The following is a 20,416-nucleotide window of genomic DNA, read 5'->3' as shown; positions in this document are numbered from 1 at the left end:
CATGTACCAAAATGTTCATTGCAGCTCTATTTACAATAGCCCGGAGATGGAAACAACCTAAGTGTCCATCATAGGATGAATGGATAAAGAAGATGTGGCACATATATACAATGGAATATTACTCAGCCATAAAAAGAAACGAAATTGAGCTATTTGTAATGAGGTAGATAGACCCAGAGTCTGTCAAACAGAGTGAAATAAGTCAGAAAGAGAGAGACAAATACCATAAGCTAACACATATATATGGAATTTAAGGGAAAAAAATGTCATGAAGAACCTAGGGGTAAGACAGGAATAAAGACACAGACCTACTAGAGAATGGACTTGAGGATATGGGGAGGGGGAAGCATAAGCTGTGACAAAGCGAGAGAGAGGCATGGACATATATACACTACCAAACGTAAGGTAGATAGCTAGTGGGAACCAGCCGCATAGCACAGGGAGATCAGCTCGGTGCTTTGTGACCGCCTGGAGGGGTGGGATAGGGAGGGTGGGAGGGAGGGAGACTCAAGAGGGAAGAGATATGGGAACATATGTATATATATATAACTGATTCATTTTGTTGTGAAGCAGAAACTAACACACCATTGTAAAGCAATTATACTTCAATAAAGATGTTAAAATATATATATATAAAGACACAAATAGATTAAAAGGTAGGATAAGATATACCATACCAACGCTAATCAAAAGAAAGCAGAAGTAGTTATAATACTAAGAAAAAAATAGATTTCAGAGCAAAGAACATTACCAGGGATAATAATGTTATTCCATATGATAAGTCAATTTTTAAAGAGGATATAATAATCCTAAACAGAGCTTCAAAATACTTAAAATAAAAATGACAGCATTACAAAGAGAAATAAGCAAATCCACAGTTATTGTTAGAGATTGTAATACTCCTCTGTAGTGGGCAGAATTCTAAGAACACGCCCAAAATTCTCACCCCCTTGCTATACTTGCCCTGTATAATTCCTTACCAAGACCTGTAAATCTGATGCAATTTCACTGCCATGACTAAGTTATGCTATATGGCAAAAGTAAAGGGGTTTTGCAGATATAATTAAGGTCACTTATTAGTGGACTCTGAATTAATTAAAAGAGAATTATCCTGGGTGGGTGTGACCTACGTAGGTGGGCCCTTTAAGGTAGGGTGTAGAGATTAGAGATAGAAGTAGTCAGGGACTCTGTCCTATTGGCCTTAAGAAAAAAAGCAAGCCACTGTGAGTTCTACAACTGCAAGGAAGTTGCCAAACACGTGAGCTTAGAAGAGGCCACCAAACCTCAGACGAGATCGCAGCCCTAGCTGACACCCTCAAAGCAGACTTCCGAGACACTGAGCAGAGGACCCAGCTAAGCCATCCCCAAATTCCTGACTCATGGAAACCGTGAGATAATAAATGTGTGCTGTCTTAAGCCCAATTTGTGGTAATTTGTTATGTGGCAATATAAAACTAATATGGCTCTCTCTCAATAAGTAAAAAAGTATACACAGAAAATCAGTAAGAACATAGAAGACTTGAACAACACTATTAACCAACCTGATCTAATTGACATTTATACAACAACCCACCAGACAACAGCAGGATATGCATTCTTTTTAAGTGATCAAGGAATACTACCAACATAGCCTACCAATATGGCCTATTTTAGGCCATACTACAAATCTCAATAAATTTAAAAGGATCCAAGTCATAAAAAATATGTTCTATGACCACAACAGAATTAAGTTAAAAATCAGTAACAGAAAGATTTTAGAAAATCTCCCAATATTAGGAAACTAAGTAATACATTTCTATTGATAAGTAACCCCTAAAGTCAAAGAAAAAATTAAGAGGGAATGATCCCATCAATATTGCAAATCACCGCAAAAAAAGAACAATTATAGCATCACAAAGTTTTAGGTAAATGAATAACCAAATGTAGATTTAAATATTTTAACATTGAACTATTATAGAAGCCAATGAGATTCTATCACAGGTCTAGAAACAGGATTGTTATACTATCTAATATTTTTCCTATAAGCTGACAAAAAGAAACTGTCTCTTAGCCTGATGGCAATAAAAGACAGAAGATGAATAATTGCTTGTGCAAACCAATTTATTTAGTCACTTTGGACTGCCGTTATTTATTACTTGTCAGCACATGCTGTTAGTTCAATTAAATATAAAAATTTTAAGGTCTCTTTTTTTCCCACCTCCATCTTTAAAAAACAATAAGACACGAATTAAAAACATTAAAAGAACATTTTAAATTTATTGTGTTTCAGGAGGGCACCTTCAAGATGGTGGAGGATTAAGACATGGAGATCACTTTTTTCCCCACAAATACATCAAAACTACATCTACATGTGGAACAACTCCTAAAGAACACCTACTGAATGCTGGCAGAAGACCTCAGACTTCCCAAAAGCTGACAGAGTCTTGGTGCTGTGGCCAGCTGCCAAGCCTGAGCCTCTGAGATGGGCGAGCTGAGTTCAGGACGTTGGTCCACCAGAGACCTCCTGGCCCCATGTAATATCAAATGGTGAAAGCTCTCCCAGAAATCTCCATCTCAACACTAAGACCCACCTCCACCCAACGACCAGCAAGCTACAGTGATGGACATTCTATGACAAACAACTAGCAAGACAGGAACACAACCCCACCCATTAGCAGAGAGGCTGCCTAAAATCATAATAAGTTCACAGACACCCCAAAACACACCATCGGACGTGGTACTGTATACCAGAAAGACAAGATCCAGCCTCATCCACCAAAACACAGGCACCAGTCCCCTACACCAGGAAGCCTACACAACCCACTGAACCAACATTAGCCACTGGGGACAGACACCAAAAACAACTGGAACTACGAACCTGCAGGCTGGGAAATGGAGACCCCAAACACAGTAAGTTAAGCAAAATGAGAAGACAGAGAAACACACAGCAGATGAAGGAGCAAGGTAAAAACCCACGATACCAAAAAAAATGAAGAGGAAATAGGCTGTTTCCCTGAAAAAGAATTCAGAAAAATGATAGTAAAAATGATCCAAAATCTTGCAAATAGAATGGAGAAAATACAAGAAATATTTAACAATGACCTAGAAGAACTAAAGAGCAAACAAACAATGATGAACAACACAATAAATGAAATTGGAATCAATAGCAGAATAACTGAGGCAGAAGAACGGATAAGTGACCTGGAAGATATAATAGTGGAAATAACTGCTGCAGAACAGAATAAACAAAAAAGAATGAAAAGAAATGAGGACAGTCTCAGAGACCTCAGGGACAACATTAAACATACCAACATTCGAATTATAGGGGTCCCAGAAGAAGAAGAGAAAAAGGGACTGAGAAAATATTTGAAGAGATTATAGTTGAAAACTTCCCTAATATGGGAAAGGAAATACTACTCAAGTCCAGAAAGGACAGAGAGTCCCATACAGGATAAATCCAAGGAGAAACACACCAAGACACATATTAATCAAACTATCAAAAATTAAATACAAAGAAAAAATATTGAAAGCAGCAAGGGAAAAACAACAAATAACATACAAGAGAATCCCCATAAGGTTAACAGGTGATTTTTCAGCAGAAACTCTGCAAGCCAGAAGGGAGTGGCAGGACATATTTAAAGTGATGAAAGGGAAAAACCTACAACCAAGATTACTCTACCCAGCAAGGATCTCACTCAGATTCGATGGAGAAATTAAAAACTTTACAGACAAGCAAAAGCTAAGAGAATTCAGCACCACCAAACCAGCTTGACAACAAATGCTAAAGGAACTTCTCTAGGCAGGAAACACAAGAGAAGGAGAAGACTTACAAAAACAAACCCAAAACAATTAAGAAAATGGTAATAGGAACATATATATTGATAACTACCTTAAATGTAAATGGATTAAATGCTCCAAACAAAAGACATAGACTGGCTGAATGGATACAAAAAGAAGACCCGTACATATGCTGACTACAAGAGACCCACTTCAGATCTAGGGACACATACAGACTGAAAGTGAGGGGATGGAAAAAGATGTTCCACGCAAAATGAAATCAAAAGAAAGTTGGAGTAGCAATTCTCATATCAGACAAAATAGACTTTAAAATAAAGACTATTACAAGAGACAAAGAAGGACACTACATAATGATCAAGGGAACAATCCAAGAAGAAAATATAACAATTGTAAATATTTGTGCACCCAACATAGGAGCACCTCAATACATAAGGCAAACGCTAACAGCCATAAAAGGGGAAATCAACAGTAACACAATAATAGTAGGGAATTTTAACATCCCACTTTCACCAACGAACAGATCATCCAAAATGAAAATAAATAAGGAAACACAAGCTTTAAATGATACACTAAACAAGATGGATTTAATTGATATTTATAGGACATTCCATCCAAAACCAGCAGATTACACTTTCTTCACAAGTGCTCATGGAACATTCTGCAGGATAGATCGTATCTTGGGTCACAAATCAAGCCTTGGTAAATTTAAGAAAATTGAAATCATATCAAGTATCTTTTCCAACCACAATGCTATGAGACTATATATCAATTACAGGAAAAAATCTGTAAAAAATAGAAACACGTGGAGGCTAAACAATACACAACTGGGCTTCCCTGGTGGTGCAGTGGTTGAGAGACCACCTGCCGATGCAGGGGACACAGGTTCGTGCCTCAGTCTGGGAAGATCCCACATGCCGTGGAGCAGCTGGGCCCGTGAGCCATGGCCGCTGAGCCTATGTGTCTGGAGCCTGTGCTCCACAATGGGAGAGGCCACAACAGTGAGGCCCGCGTACCGCAAAAAGTAAAAAAAAAAAACAAAAAAAAAACAGTACACAACTAAATAACCAAGAGATCACTGAAGAAATCAAAGAGGAAATCAAAACATACCTAGAAAGAAATGAGAATGAAAACACGATGACCCAAAGCCTATGGGATGCAGCAAAAGCAGTTTTAAGAGGGAAGTTTATAGCAATACAATCCTACCTCAAGAAACAAGAAAAATCTCAAATAAACAACCTAACCCTATACCTAAAGCAACTAGAGAAAGAATAACAAAAAAACCCCCAAAGTTAGCAGAAGGAAAGAAATCATAAAGATCAGATCAGAAATACATGAAAAAGAAAAGAAGGAAACAATAGCAAAGATCAATAAAACTAAAAGTTGGTTCTTTGAGAAGATAAACAAAATTGATAAACCATTAGACAGACCCATCATGAAAAAAAGGGACAGAACTCAAATCAATAGCATTAGAAGTGAAAAAGTAGAAGTAATAACTGGCACTGCAGAAATACAAAGGATCATAAGAGATTACTACACGTAAGCATATGCCAATAAAATGGACAACCTGGAAGAAATGGACAAATTCTTAGAAAAGCACAACCTTCAGAGACTGAACCAGGAAGAAATAGAAAATATAAACAGACCAATCACAAGCACTGAAGTTGAAACTGTGATTAAAAATATTCCAACAAACAAAAGCCCAGGACCAGATGGCTTCAAAGGCGAATTCTATCAAACATTTAGAGAAGAGCTAACACCTATCCTTCTCAAACTCTTCCAAAATATAGCAGAGGGAGGAACACTCTCAAACTCATTCTATGAGGCCATCATCACCCTGATACCAAAACCAGACAAAGAAGCCACAAAAAAAGAAAACTACAGGGCAATATCACTGATGAACATAGATGCAAAAATCCTCAACAGAATACTAGCAAACAGAATCCAACAGCACATTAAAAGGCCATACACCATGATCAAGTGGGGTTTATCCCAGGAATGCAAGGATACTTCAGTATATGCAAATCAATCAATGTGATACACCATATTAACAAAAGGAAGGAGAAAAAACATATGATCAGCTCAATAGATGCAGAAAAAGCTTTCGACAAAATTCAACACCAATTTACGATAAAAACCCTCCAGAAAGTAGGCATAGAGGGAGCTTACCTCAACATAATAAAGGCCATATATGACAAAGCCACTGCCAACATCATTCTCGATGGTGAAAAACTGAAACCATTTCCACTAATATCAGGAACAAGGCAAGGTTGCCCACTCTCACCACTATTACTCAACATAGTTTTGGAAGTTTTAGCCACAGCAATCAGAGAAGAAAAAGAAATAAAAGGAACCCAGATCAGAAAAGAAGATGTAAAACAGTCACTGTTTGCAGATGACATGATACTATACATAGAGAATACTAAAGATGCCACCAGAAAACTATTAGAGCTAATCAATGAATTTGGTAAAGTTGCAGGATACAAAATTAATGCACAAAAATCTCTTGCATTCCTATACACTAATGATGAGAAATCTGAAAGAGAAATTAAGGAAATACTCCCATTTACCACTGCAACAAAAAGAATAATATACCTAGGAATAATCCTACCTAAGGAGACAAAAGACCTGTATGCAGAAAACTACAAGACACTGATGAAAGAAATTAAAGATGATACCAACAGGTGGAGAGATATACCATGTTCTTGGATTCGAAGAATCAACATTGTGAAAATGACTATACTACACAAAGCAATCTACAGATTCAATGCAATCCCTATCAAACTACCACTGGCATTTTTCACAGAACTAGAACAAAATGTTGCACAATTTGTATGGAAACAATAGACCCCGAATAGCCCAAGCAATCTTGAGAAAGAAAAACAGCTGGAAGGATCAGGCTCCCAGACTTCAGACTATACTACAAAGCTACAGTAATCAAAACAGGATGGTACTGGCACAAAAACAGAAATATAGATCAATGGAACAGGATAGAAAGCCCAGAGATAAACCCATGCACATATGGTCACCTTATGTTTGATAAAGGAGGCAAGAATATGCAATGGAAAAAAGACAGCCTCTTCAATAAGTGGTGCTGGGAAAACTGGACAGGTACATGTAACAGAATGATTTAGAACACTTCCTTGCACCATAGACAAAAATAAACTGAAAATGGATTAAAGACCTAAATGTAAGGTCAGGGACTATAAAACTCTTAGGGGAAAACATAGGCAGAACACTCTTTGACATAAATCACAGCAAGTACCTTTTTGACCCACCTCCTAGAGAAATGGTAATAAAAACAAAAATAAACAAATGGGACCTAATGAAACTTAAAAGCTTTTGCACAGCAAAGGAAACCATAAACAGGACGAAAAGACAACCCACAGAGTGGGAGAAAATATTTGCAAATGAAGCACCTGACAAAGGATTGACCTCCAAAATTTACAAGCAGCTCATGCAGCTCAATATCAAAAAAAACACAACCCAATCCAAAAATGGGCAGAAGACCTAAACAGACATTTCTCCAAAGAAGATATACAGATTGCTAACAAACACAAGAAAGGATGCTCAACATCACTAATCATTACAGTAATGCAAATCAAAACTACAATATGGCAGCACCTCACACCGGTCAGAACGGCCATCATCAAAAAATCTACAAACAATAATAAGTGCTGGAGAGAGTGTGGAGAAAAGGGAACCCTCTTGCACTGTTGGTGCGAATGTAAATTGATACAGCCACTATGGAGAACAGTATGGAGGTTCCTCAAAAAACTAAAAATTGAACTACCATATGACCCAGCAATCCCACTACTGGGCATATACCCTGAGAAAACCATAATTCAAAAAGAGTCATGTACCAAAATGTTCACTGCTGCTCTATTTACAATAGCCAAGACATGGAAGCAACCTAAGTGTCCATCGACAGATGGATAGATAAAGAAGATGTGGCACATATATACAATGGAATATTACTCAGCCATAAAAAGAAACAAAATTGAGTTATTTGTAGTGAGGTGGATGGACCTTGAGACTGTCACATAGAGTGAAGTAAGTCAGAAAGAGAAAAACAAATACTGTATGCTAACACATATATATGGAATCTAAAAAAAAAAAAATCGTCCTGAAGAACCTAGGGGCAGGACAGGAATAAAGATGCAGATTTATAGAATGGACTTGAGGACACGGGGAGGGGAAGTGTAAGCTGGGAAAAAGTGAGAGAGAGGCATGGACATATATACACTACAAATGTAAAATAGATAGCTAGTGGGAAGCAGCTGCATAGCACAGGGAGATCAGCTCGGTGCTTTGTGTCCACCTAGAGGGGTGGGATACAGAGGGTGGGAGGGAGCCATAAGAGGAAGTAGATATGGGGATGTATGTATATGTATAGCTGATTCACTTTGTTATACAGCAGAAACTAACACACCATTGTAAAGCAATTATACTCCAATAAAGATGTTAAAAAATAAAAATAAAAAAAATTTATTGTGTTTCTATTATTTTACTTAGGCATTGTTTATTAAACATTCTGCAACAAAGCAAAGACTTTGTCATTGCTTTGACTAGTTAAATTAAATGTTTACAGGGACTGGATATGGAAACATAATTTGCAAGCTGTCCTTTCAGGATAATACAAACACAAAAATTTAAGGCACTCAGAGAGTATTCATTGCAACACTACACTGAATTGCGAGAAAGCTAGAGACAGCAAACTCATAGATACTAAAAAGTTGGATTTCTTGGGCTTCCCTGGTGGCACAGTGGTTGAGAATCTGCCTGCCAATGCAGGGGACACGGATTCGAGCCCTGGTCTGGGAAGGTCTCACGTGCCGCGGAGCAACTAGGCCCATGAGCTACACTACTGAGCCTGCGCGTCTGGAGCCTGTGCTCCGCAACAAGAGAGGCCGCGACGGTGAGAGGCCCGCGCACCGCGATGAAGAGTGGCCCCCACTCACCGCAACTAGAGAAAGCCCTCGCATGGAAACGAAGACCCAACACAGCCATAAATAAATAAATAAATAAATATACAACTTGCTAAAAAAAAAAAAAAAGTAGAGGAATTAAAAAAAAAAAGTTGGATTTCTTGACTTGATTTCTTAACTTTCAGGTAAGTTATAATATTCACACTTGTTACATACAAAGTATACAATACTTCACTTTGACCATATCACAGGGTTCTCATTTAACTGCAATCAACCATTTGTTAAAAATCTTGTTCATATCAAGTATCAGACACATGGGGGAACATGTTGCTATGGAAAAAAGTGATATTTGGAGAATCTGTCAAGAGAGTAATATTAAGCACTGTATGTTAAATAAATGCGCCACCTACTCCTGCCAAGCGTTAAAGCCTGTTATCCCTAATTACGTTCCTCACTGAGTTTATACCTTTAAAGTGTCAAACACAGCCCCCTAGTTCTGGGGCTAATTTCAGTTTTCAGTGATAAATATGTTTTATGCTTCAAATGACATTATGTGGCCATCTACCAAGGAATACTCAAGTCCATTTTCTCTATTCTATTGTTTCAGTGAACAGAAATTACATATATTCTAACTGCAGCTAGGACTCAAAGCGGAGATAAGAGAATATAACAGGATGTTCTCAAATAGTTACCTAAAGATGATGTCTCATTTATCCAGTAAATCAAGAAAAGAAGCTGCCCATATATACAGTCTTCTTATACCCAAACATCTGATTTTACACTTTACAACAAAACTTAAATTTGCAAACAATTCCACAGGAACTCCATTTCTTACAGACTCGGATTCATCATTAGACACGTCAGTTATCACACTGTAGTGTGATACTTAGAGCAAACAAAACCTCTTGAGTGTGACACTATTTGCCCCTGCACTAAATGGTCTCCAGGGACCACAGAACCAGAGCTCTTTCACTTCTTTCATTGTGAGCTGTCATTTCTCCTACTGGATGTGCTTACTCCGCACATCTCCCAGCGCTGTCTCCTACCCCTCCAATATTCTCTGAGCTTGAAGAATCAGCAACCACAGTTAACACACAATTCTACGATATTAACACTTTGTAATTTCTTGATTATATGTATTAAATCTTAATATCTTAAGAATATCAACCCTATGGCTTTCATTTGTACACATGCCCTTTTTCCTCCAGATTGTTTGCCTTTTATGTTTTTACTCCTTATACAGATGGTCCCCAACTTATGATGGTTCGACTTAGGATTTTTCCACTTTATGATGGTGTGAAAGCAATATACATGTTCACTAGAGACCGTACTTTGAATTTGGATCTTTTCCCAGGCTAGCGACATGCAGTATACGATACTCATGATGCCGGGCAGTGGTGGGGAGCTGTAGCTCCCATCAGTTACGCGATCACAAGGGTAAACAGCCGATACCTTTACAACCATCCTGTACCCAGACAGCCGTTCTGTTTTTTACTTTCAGTACAGTATTCAGTAAATCACGTAAGATATTCAACACTTGGTTATAAAATAGGCTTTGTGTGAGATGATTTTGTCCAACTGTAGGCTAATGTAAGTGTTCTGAGCATGTTTAAGGTAGGCTAGGCTAACCTCTGATGTTCAGTAGGTTCGGTGTATTAAATGCACTTTCAGCTTACAGTATTTTTAGCTTATAATGGGTTTATCAGGCCATAACACCATTGTAAGTCAAGGAAGCTCTGTACTCTTGACAACACTGAGTATCTTGACAACACACTGTGTGTGTGTGTGTGTGTGTGTGTGTGTGTGTGTGTTGTACTGCTAATTTGATCAACAATGATTTTAAACATTGGAGAACAAGGTAAAATACCCAATAGATTACGTCTAGACATTGAGGTTCCTCTCTATGCTTTTCTCTTTTGTCCAAGTTATCTGCAATAAAGCTCTAATGCTGCAAATGAGAAATTAGGAAACAGAGCTTTAAAAAAGGAGAAAGAAAACTTTGAACTCAAAATCACCTAATGTTCATGTACTTTTGATAATTTAAACTGAAGCAGTGGAAAAAAACAGGAGGAAGAGAATTAATATTTGGGTGACATATGCACTGAAATGATTGTGGGGAATGGGGGAAGGAAGTGGCATGACCAAAAGCTTTAATCTTTTCTTGTAATGGTAAAACACTAAATCAAAAATGAAGTTTTTTGAAGATCATATACAAAAATAGACATTCAATTTGTTGGTATTTTGAACTAGATCTTTAATATCTCATCCAATCAAAAATTCTGTTTCTCTGATTCTCAATTATTATAAAATTCTCAATTATATACTTTAAAGAAAAACAGGTTTCTAAACATAAAGTTTTTGACATTTTTTAAAATATATAGATTGAGAATACAACAAAAAATTTAAAAAATTTTCTCAAATAATGATCAGTTAAGGAAGAAAATGCAGAGCAGGAAAATGAAAAAAGAACAAAGGAAAGAGTTAATATTTATAGCGAGGTGGAAGAAAAAAGGGAAGAAAAGCAAACAAAGAAGAATTACTAAAAATTTTGGTCAGTAGGGCTGTTTCAAAACAGACACACCAACCAAGCAAATGTGGGTAGCTGCACCCCATGGTCTCCTATCGATTTGTTAGCTCCATAAGCTCTAAATATAAAGTTCCTTCTCTTACCAATCAAAACTCTATTTTCTGATAATATCTAGCTAATAAAGACAAATAATTTCAAACTAATTCACAGAAAAGTGTGCTTAAGATTGCCAACTCACAATGTTTAAATACTTTGAGCTACAATTTAAAAGCTTCTGAATTCCAAATCAACGCACTAATAAAGGTTCATTTTGGAGATTCAGGGGAAAGAAAAAAAACTGCCAATGAAATGTCTCTCCTCCACTAAAGACTAGCAGGCTTTCCTAAAAAAAAAAAAAAATCAATTAACATTTAATTAATATATAAGTGGAAATATGAAAACCAAGTTCTTATAGATGTCACATGTCGATATAAACATGTTCCATAACTGGGAGGGATTGATTTCATTTACTCAACACAGAAAACAATAAGCATTTATATAAGACTGATTTTTACCATAGGTTAAAATTCACATTAAGTTCTGACAAAAGAGTCTAAAGATTAAGTGGAAAAAGATAGTATTCACATTAAGTTTTGACAAAAGTATCTAAAGATTAAATGGAAAAAGATGATATCTGAAGGTATATTGAAAAGAGAATAGTCAATTGTATGAACATATATTTTTTTTAAAAAGAGGGATGATTACTTGTCCTCCACAGTTTCATAAACATACAGTATTTACAGTTATCATCTTTGGTTCTTTCTCATGGGACTATAGCAGCAGTTTGATCAACTAGTGTGCAGCAAAAATCTTTTTGCAGACTTCAGAGTGCATAAGAATTCCATTTATGCATTTAAATGTTAATAGCAAGAACTATAAAACATGAAACCTGATTGGAAAATGCAGTATTTTAACCTTCAAATCTGGCTGTAAATAAAATATACATAATAAACATTTTTTCTCTTTTTACATATTGCATATTTGACATAGATGTAAACAAGAAAATTTATATAATCGTGAATAAGCCAAAGGCATAATCGGATTTTAATTTGATATCTTAAGTGTTCCTAATATAGTCTCCATGTTTACTAATAGAAAAATTCCACAAATAAGCTATTACACAGATATTTAATACCAAAACAATTGTGTTACAGTAATCAACCACATCAAGCTATCTTTTAAACTAAAAGACAGAGAAAAACTTTATGTAATAATGATACTGACACTTTCTGAATCTCTTTTCAGGCAGAGTTTTTTTGGTTTTTGTGACCATGTTATAATAGATTGATAAACATGGCATACGATAATACCAATTTTTCATTAATATGGTGATTTTAAATATCACACTAAAGATAGAATCTTATTTAAAATCCTCCACCAAATGTATTTAGAGGGAAAAGAATCAGTTACTAAAACTCGTAGCTCTCTTTTGGCCTCAGGAAATACGTTCCAGGCAGAGAAGATATACTAAAACAGAAGACTAATGAATAAATGTAAGTTATTCAAAGAATAAGAAACAATTTATCTTTTAAAAGTGACACAGTGAATTATCTTCCCCCCAAATTTTAAAACATTAAAATATTGGTTCTCTGAATCTATAATGTCATATCTTTTTATTTTTGTACAAATGACTTTTAATCTTAAGAGAATAAAAAAGATCTTACAACTGACAATAACTATTATAAGAATATACCTAATAAAGCTAATTCCCTTTGCTATTAAGGAGCAGTCCTAACGTGTTTTACATTCAGGGTAACAACTGCTTCTACCAGATAACAATCAAGCTTTGGTTTTAAAATTTAAAAATAACTTTGATAAAATTAACGTAATAATTTTAAGAATTCTTTGAAATAATTCAATAAGATATCTCATATATATGTCAGCTCTCCTTTATATAAAGTACATTTTTATTTGTATACAATGAAGACTGACTACATGTCTTAAAATGAAAACACAGGGGTACCCTGGGAAGATAGTGGTAGCAAAAGCAAGAGTTTTTGAATCTCTCCATAAACCCAGGGAGAGCAATGGAAAGAAAACTCGAAAACCATGGACAACATTTAAAACAAGACTAAGTACAGGTATGCAACAACCTCAAAATATAAGTAGGTAGAACAAACCACTAACAAGTCCTATGACCTTCATAATATCAGCACTTCTGTAGGAGAAAACAAAGGGAAGCCAACTGGGCATCTAACAGACCTGATAATAGGAGATGCTCAAAATAAGTAGAAATCAGGTGAGGCAATTTGAGACAGCAACTGAAGGTGGGATGGGTTTTGCCTCTCATAATAGCAGGTGAATGTGAGGATAATAATGTCTCAAAGCAGCAGGAGCACTCTAGACCCTAAGCACTCCTGAAACGGACCAGCCAGGGCTCCCTTCTAGGAGAGAGTCCCACTAAGAAGAATCACTTGGTGGTAGAATCAAAACTGATCAGGATAGTGGAAATCAACAGATCGAAAGAGGAGTTCAAGTAAAGGTGGGAAAGGGGGACAGAGCTCTGAAAGCAAGGCAGCACAATTTTGAACACCAGAGAACAAAAAACAAAGGAGGGGCTTCCCTGGTGGTGCAGTGGTTAAGAATCCACCTGCCAATGCAGGGGACACGGGTTCAATCTCTGGTCCAGGAAGATCCTACATGCCGCGGAGCAACTAGCCCCATGTGCCACAACTACTGAGCCTGCGTTCTAGAGCCCGCAAGCCCCAACTACTGAGCCCACATGCCACAACTACTGCATGCCACAACTACTGCAAACCAAAAGGAGTATGAAGATAGAAAAGCTAATCTGAACCAGGTTCCTTTTTAAAGTTCAGAAAAATGAGCTTCACTAAAAATGAGAAACAAAAATATCAAGATCAAATCCTATGCTATATTGTTATAAATAAAACAGAGAATAAGGAACAGGATAACATCCCTCCAGACAATAAAAGTACACCAGAAAGACCCACAGAACATATCAAAACTATTACCTTGTATTTTAAAATGAGATTAAAGTCATTACAAAAATGATACAAGCCATAAAAAAATGAAATATGAATCAGAATTAGAAATGAGGGGACAGAATTTAGGGAGAAATTAGAAATGAAAGAAAAATGTCACTCCAGAAATGAAAACAAAACTAGAAGAAACATAGGAGTGAATAAACATAACAGATAGTGCCTTAAGAGAAATAGGTGAAAAGGGAAAAAAATTTAACTCAAAATGAGGATAAAAAAGGTTCACAAGAAAGTGACATATATTGAAGATAAGCAAAGACACATGGCAAATAACAGGAAATCCAGAAGAAAACCAAAGCAAGGGCAAAAGAACAAATACTACAATAAGAATTCAGGTAAATATTTGTAAAATTAAAAAGAATGTGAAATTACATAATGAAAGAGCACACGGCATATTTGAAAATATCAGCACAATAACTAACGCCAACACATATTCTCTTAAAAATTACTAGAGTGAAAGAAGAAAAACACATGGTGACCTATATAAGCCAGCCTCAGGTATCACAGATTCTAGTCTACCATCATCCTTGTCTACTCTCTTTCACACCTTTCCACTTGAAACCAATTAATCTAAGCTTGGATTTAAGAAAAACAAAAACTCAGAATTGACCAGAGCAAAAACAAGTTAAAAATTCAAGTCACATCTGCTTAGATGTATACTAAACAACCACATTTGCCACTGCTCTCTCATGAAAGTCCACTGAAATGATAAGAAAATTTTGGAAGCTGAAGCACAAATGAGTGGAATTGACTTAGCAGGTGAAGAAATTTGCAACCCGAAGGGCTGTAGGAAACTAAGAAGCAACTTGCTTCTAAACACAAACCCAAGTAATGAAGATCCTAGGTTCCTCCAAAGACAGTGCAGAGGGGAAAACGCGAAAGTTGTTTTCACAAACAGGCAACCCTTCTTTCACCAACTCCACAGAAAACTCTGGCAGAGTTGAAGCATGAGATTCTAAACTCAGGCATACCAAGCAAAGCTAAGGGCATTCAGGAAAAAGCCTTCAGAGCAAACCGTGGATATCCTCAGGCAGCCCCAAAGAAAAGTGAATTGTACCAATTAGCGAGCCTCATCCATAAACAGGGCTTCCAATCAGCTTTTTAGGGTCTTACTAATGAAAGCAGCTAAACATCACCACAGATTGAAGGAAATTTGAGACAACCTTAGAGAGGAAAATAAGAAAAAAATTAAATTGAAGGAACTAGAAGGCAAAAAAGCAGAAGAAAACTTGAAAACAACCACTAAAATTAACATCCTCAGACAGGTGAAAATGTTTCATCCAGGAAACTATCAAGCGCAAGTCCAAGGCAAGGGTCAAGCAAGGCCCAACAGACTTAGCCATTAACGAAAAACAACAAGCTCTTTTTAGATGCAGGCAGCTTATTACTTACACAGTGAAAAAATCGTAGTCAAAGGTGCCAAGTCCCCATGGCCTCTGGGTAGGGTGACACCAAAGTAAAAGGAACCAGATGCAACAGGATTAACGGGACACTGCTGCTGAGGAGCTAACGCCAGGCTGCAGCTAAGAAATTTTATAGCCTACAGCTGAGCCCTAAGCGGGGCAAGATAGAAAGTCTCAAGTCTCCAAGGAACCAGGGAGGCAGATGGGAAAATTGCCTCAAGACATCCTTCTGCAAAATAGGGAGCTTCCCTCAAGAAGAAAAGGCCGATGAGAAAATGTTCTTGTGATGGCTCCTCACAAGACTTGACTGTCTGACCACGTTCCTAGGAAGATAACAGGGCATTGCACCGAGACTTAGGCCAGGAGGTTCAAGCTCTGACTGCATGGCCTACGGGGATATGTACAAGGTCACCAGAACACCATGGAGTGGAGCCATGGCCCTACAGACACAACATACTGCTACTTTTAAAAGGGAATATTCAGAGAATTAAAAGATCTTTTGGATATTAAAAATATGATAGGAGAAAAAATCATTGGAAGAACTGGAAGAGAATATTAAGAAAATATATAAGAAAGCAGAAGAAAAAGATGGAAAAGAGTGAGAAATAAGAAATTTTAAAATTAGGCCTAGATATCCACATCTTAATAAAAGGAGTTCTAGAAATAGAGATTAGAAAAAATTAGAGGGAAGGAACTTATCCAAGAAGTAATATTAAAAATCTTCCCAGAACTCAATGATGTGAAATTTCCTTTTAAAAGAGTCCATCAATGATGAACTCAAGGATGAAAAAAAAGATCCATCCTTTAACACATCATCAAGAAATTTCAGAATATTAGGAGTAAAGATAAGATACTAACAGCTTCCAAAGAGAAACAAACAGGACACACATAAGTATCAAGAATCAAAATGACAAATGACTTCTCAATAGCTTCAGTGGAAGTTAAAAGGCACTGGTGTAATGCTGTAAAATTGAAAAGGACAATGATTTCCAGCCTAATGTCAACACTCACATAATGTTTCAATTGAACATATGGATAGAATTGAGCCATGTTGAGTCACACCAATGAATCAAAACTATTTATTCTTTATGCAGTTTTTCACAGGCAGCTGTTGGAAGAGGTACACCACCAAAATGAAGGAATAAACGAAAAGAGGAAGACAGGATTCAGGAAATGGGATATCCAGCATGAAAGAGGTGAAGAGCAACCAATCCAGATTAGCATAGGACAAAGAGCCCCAGGAGAAATGTCTTTAAAGAAAGAAAAAAACAAAGCTAGATTACATGATGTGTTTGAACCTACTAAGAAACTGAAACTCCTGGAAGGTAGTTAGGGTACAATTTAACTGCTACTACAGAGAACACTGAGCAAATGAAAGAATAAGGTCATTATAAATTAATTCCAAACGGCTTAAAACAAAAATTGGAACAAAAAAGGAAATCTAATTACAGATACCACACAACCCAGTTGTGAATAACATTTACACAGTCAAAAGAGTATAAATATTGAATGCTAATTGAACCAAAACTGTGATGTAACTGCACTAAATTGGGAGGATGAGAGAGGAAGCTACATTTTAAGGGAACAGGGAGAAGGAATAGAGCTTAATTTTCATATTCCAAAATAGATCAATAAATAAAATCTAAGACTGAAATATCAAGGAATAGCAAAAAATCATGTTACTCAGAAATACAAAGGTAAAATTTTAAGAAGGCTAAAAGATTTGAAAGTGGTTACCTCTCAGTAGCAAGAGCTGGTGTAAAAAGAATAGGGAAGGCAGTACTATTTTTCATTATAATAAGCCTTGGAAAAAATTTTTTTGACTTAAAACTATCTACATATTTTGAAATAAATAAATAAAGCAATAAGTTAAAGATAGCAACCTAAGTTTATAGGCCAAAGTGAATAATTCTAGACAACACTTACCAAGTGACCCTGACAATAAAGACTAATAGGTAGGACTTCCCTGGTGGCATAGCGGTTAAGAACCCGCCTGCCAATGCAGGGGACATGGGTTCAATCCCTGGTCCAGGAAGATCCCACATGCCACGGAGCAACTAAGCCCATGTGCCACAACTATTGAGCCCACGCACCACAACTACTGAAGCCTGCACACCTAGAGCCCATGCTCCACAACAAGAGAAGCCACCGCAATGAGAAGCCCACGCACCACAATGAAGAGTAGCCCCCGCTTGCCACAACTAGAGAAAGCCCGCGGGCAGCAACGATAAATAAGTAAATAAATAAATAAACGGTGAAAAAAATAGGTAAAAGAAATAAAAACTGGATTATTGTTCATATCTAGCAACCCTATGGGACAAAGAAAGATTAGACTGTTTCATTTTGAATAGGGGGAAGAGGAGGGGAAGCCCTAAAAAATACTTGAACTCAAAAGAGTTCCCTAAGTTTTACAAATTTTATGGTATTTTCTACTGGAATCACAGGATGTTACAGCAGAAAGAAACCTTATATACTGGCTAATGATTCATCTCTCCTATTTTATAGTTACTTGTCCAAAGTTACACAGCTGGTTTGGGCAGAATCAGAACCCTCTGTTAACTCTCACACTCTTTGTCATTTTATCACAATGCATTTTAAAATAATAATTAAATATCAAGGAAATTGAGTTCCTACTGATATATTCATTAGCACTTTTCTTTTTATTTAAAAAGGGAGACTACTTGAAAATAAAAAATGTAAAAATATCTATTAGTTTTAAGTTAAAGCATATTGGTCTTTTACTTTTAAATAATTAGATATTATACAATAAAGGAAAAGTATCTATAACCTAATGCTCTGTTCCTACTTTTTATGATGAAATGGAACTGAGAATTTTTAAAACTTTCAGGCTGCCATCTATATTTTGCTTAAATTGTGGGTTCACTCCTGCTTTATCTACCTGGAAAATGGCATTGGAAACACGTATTTTATTGCAATTTGTATTACTATTCAAATGACTCAGAACACCTTTATTCAGATAGCTAATCATGCCCTAGGATCTAACGGTTGGCTGAAAGTAGGTTTTGACAACAAGATTTACAAGGAAAAGATATACTGCCCTATAGTTTTAAGGAACTGATGGTGTTCAACCAAAGGACTTGAGAGTGTTAGGTGATTTTCATAATTATTATGCTACACACTGGTAACCTAGTGATAGGTTTTTAGGATATACCTTGAGCCTCTGAATTAATAGGAACATCAAAAAGCGGGCCAAGGCCTATTGCAGAGGACCCATTATTACCAGCTGCCACCTATCATTCAAGTCTTGGGTCAAGTTCCTAGTCAAATATCAGAATTACCTGACTTTGGATGGAAAGTTAGGCTGCCCATTTTTTTCCTCTTAATCACTAATTAAACATTGCCTAAAATTTTTCTTTACCTTGGCAAAAGGGAAGAATTAGGCATAAAGCGAAGCAGCACTCATATGTTTATTAATCAGTCTATTCCATGCTAAAATCTACACCACAACATTCCTACACCATAACAGTTTAAGATTCTGAACAAGACTAAACACCTTTGAGGTAGTCAATAAATACCTGTGAGCTGATGATTTAAATGACAGCATCAGATCAATATATGATATTTTCCCATATATTGATCTAGGCATTTCTAAAATAACCTTATTCCTGTTCTCTAAAGCCATTCATTTGCAAAAACCTCTCGTCTTTCAACATTACAAAAAAAAAAAGTGAGAAAGTTGATTTTCCAAGGTAAGAACCCAAGCAGCCTCTGATTTGTTCAGTTCATTCTACCTCAAACACTCCCACTCTAGTCAAATGTCCTCTAAACAATTCTGCACAGTGAATACAGCAGACACACGATGCTTCATGAAGGTGGTGACTTTAATCAGCTATAAAGCACTCAGACCTTTTTCTACTCCTATGTTTGATCACACACACAAAAGTCATCTACTGCATCTTATAATTAATAAGCAGCAATAAAGTTTATTCTGCACTACTTTATTATTTTAACTTTTAAGTTGAAATAGAAACTGATTTTTTCATTTTGAAGCAGTAACTATGAGAACTATTTAAATCATATCCATGTTTATCAGCCTAAGAGAAGCATTTCAAATGATATAGGCCTCTGTCCTTCATTAGAAAGATTCCACAAGAAAAAAAAATGACAGGATTATTTAAAGGCATGTTCAGGAACAACAAAAATGAATTTGTTAACTACAACTCCAGTGTTTCATAAATACTATTTTCATAAGAAACCCTCTAAAATTTACATATAATTAAGCCAGCTAATAAGACACAATCCCTGTAAGTCTTGTGTATAAGGAAAATCCTCATACAACATTAACAGAACATGGCTTATAAATAAAATATACTGTTTTTGTTAGCAAATATAAAAACAACAGTTCCAGATTTATCTTTTAGAAAAAAATTAATTTATTTTAAGAGTCTCCGCCTAAATTCATTTTGGTATCAAACAACTACAATTAGTGATGGGGCAAGCATCCATAATTGTGGCAGGATGTTATTTACAAAAACTATACAAAATTAGATTAATTATTACATCAACTTATCAAAGCTTCCTGAAATTAGTTTCATTTTTGGAAATGTATCAAAATTCCTCAGATTCAGAATGATAGTCTTTATTATTTTTAATTCATTAATTTAAAATTAATTATTTTAATTGTAGCACATCAGATCTTCAAGCAAAAACATCGGATGAAAGGCTGTACGATAAAATAGTCTCCTTTTCCTAATAGCTTGGAATGTAAATTAAAATGTGTTCCCC

This window comes from Monodon monoceros, unplaced genomic scaffold (assembly GCF_005190385.1).
Source record: "Monodon monoceros isolate NGI ecotype Baffin Bay Population unplaced genomic scaffold, NGI_Narwhal_1 Super_Scaffold_5, whole genome shotgun sequence".
NCBI classification, from domain to species: Eukaryota; Metazoa; Chordata; class Mammalia; order Artiodactyla; family Monodontidae; genus Monodon; species Monodon monoceros.
Note: the sequence above shows the minus strand (reverse complement) of the source record.